Below are 2421 nucleotides of genomic sequence, written 5' to 3'. Positions count from 1 at the left end.
TCCGTTTAGAATTCTCTGGAACTTTCGATACTCCGCATCCAGTTCTTACAGTAAGTAGGGTCACCGTTTAAACTGTAACCTATTAGGTTAGTGGTTGCATTCGCGTCAAAAGAATTGCTGAACTTCAAAAACACAAACAATTGAAGGAACTCATAAGTGTTTTTATACATATCTGTTCCGTTTCTTCAAATCTACAGTTAAGTATGAGAGTGCCTGGAGTTGACGTCTAAATGTCGTTTTTAATAAGCTAGTTATGTTGCTATTGCAAATTACGTACAATGTTCCAATTCGTCCGGCGAAGAAGTAGATTACAGTCGCGTAATTCCGGAAATAATTTCAGTCATTAAATCTCTTTCTTTCAGTTTAATGGCATTCGCCAACCGTTCGGCCAGCGCCAACGCCGATGGCGATGCCGGCAAGATAACGATCCAGCAATAATCTCTGAGAAATTCGGAACGAACTACTCGAAAAAGTCACGTGCACAGTTTGTCTTCTTGGTGGATGGAAGACGACCGACCAATCGGAGTTCTACGACTAGACGTTTACAAATAATTACTGATCGTTTGTCGAATGCTTCTCGTGATTGGATCCCGATGAAGAAATTCGAAACGCTACATGGCGTACGTATCAGATCCAATTTAACTGAGTTGAATAAGTAATGAGGATAAAGGCCGCACATTTGCAATTACGTTACCGTTCCGAAACCATTCTGTCTAAGTACGACCATTTACCGGACGGGAAGATGCGTCTACAAGCACCAAACTGCACAAATGGCTTTCCAGAACATTAAGAAACCGATATCAAGTGGTAGATAAAATAAAATCTGACGCGATTCGATATCCACATAAAACCGGTATTCTACCACGTAGTTGTGTCCATCTTCATGTGAAATGACTTGATAGTAGGGGTTCAATAGGAGAGGAAAAAACGATAAGAAGGTGCGGATCATGGAAGGTAATTAAGAGGAATTGTTTTAATAGTCCATAAATTTGAAATACATCTTCTTTACAACTAGACACTTCAACTTAGAACTAAAATAAGGATTTCACAGTAACTAACCTCGTTTGTTTAAGTACTCTTCCTGTCCACATCAAAATATATAAAAAGTAAAATTGTTTATTTCAGCAATAGGGATCCGTTATTACCAATTCCGTCGGATTAAACCGGCTTTTCGGGATTTTGATGTTTTTGGTGGTAGGTAACTAATACAATATTTTATAAACCACAATGGTTGAATTTCAGACCAATGACTCATGATAAATATCTGAAGGAAGTAATTCTAATGTCTGGTCTGTAATCCTGGAGATTCCGGAAAAGGGAAGTGAATCAAATCTCTATTTTAGTCCAAATTTTGATTCTTCTATGGATTCCAACCGGTTTTTCGGGATTTCGACGTTATTAATAATAACTAATTTAACTTCTTCTAAACCGGAAGGGTATCATGCGAGGGTTAAATTTCAAGCGAACGACCCAAGTCAAAAATGTGAAGGAAGTAATCCTAATATCAATAATCGTATTGGCTCATGGAGAATCCAGAAAAAGGAAGTAAATCAAATTTCTATTTTAACCCAAATTTTGATTCTTCTATGGATTCCAATCGATTTTTTTTGGAATTTCGACGTTGATAGTTATAACTAATGTAACATCTTCTAAATCAGAAGGATCACATGCAACTGTTGAATTTCAGACCAATGACTAATGTCAAAAATATGAAGGAAGTAATTCTAATGTCTATAACCCTACTGACTCCTGGAGATTCCGGAAAAGGGAAGTAAAGCAAATCTCTATTTTAGTCCAAATTTTGATTCTTCCATGGATTCCAACCGGTTTTTCAGGATTTCGACGTTGTTAGTGATAAATAATGTATAATATCTTCTAAACCAGAAGAATTTCAAACCAAAGATAGATAATGTCAAAAACATGAAGGAAGTAATCCTAATGTCTAAAATTCTATTAGTTCATGGAGACTCCAGAAGAAGGAAGTAAATCAAATTTCTATTTTGCCCAAATTTTGATTCTTCTATGGATTTCAACCGGTTTTTCGAAATTTCGACGTTGTTAGTGGTCATTAATATAACTTCTTCTCTACCAAAAGGGTTACAATGCAACTGTTGAATTTCAGACCAACGACTAATGTCAAAAATGTGAAGGAAATAATTCTACTGTCTATAATCCTCTTGGCTCCTGGAGATTCCAGAAAAAGGGGGTAAATCAAAACACCACCTAAATAAAAAATTATAAAAAATAATAAAACAAAATTTTCACTACTACTTTCGTCAATTCCTTTTGAGAATATATCTGGACGAGTTACCGAGGCATTTTATAGAACAAGGATTCATTATAACAATACTTTCCATCAACATATCGAGTTGTTATTAAGGACGCTAGCAGCGGAGTTTTCCAACTAGTAGAGTAGTGGCC

This window comes from Agrilus planipennis, unplaced genomic scaffold (assembly GCF_000699045.2).
Source record: "Agrilus planipennis isolate EAB-ADULT unplaced genomic scaffold, Apla_2.0 scaffold3, whole genome shotgun sequence".
NCBI lineage: Eukaryota > Metazoa > Arthropoda > Insecta > Coleoptera > Buprestidae > Agrilus > Agrilus planipennis.
The sequence above is the reverse complement of the archived record's forward strand: the minus strand, read 5'-3'. Positions refer to the sequence as shown.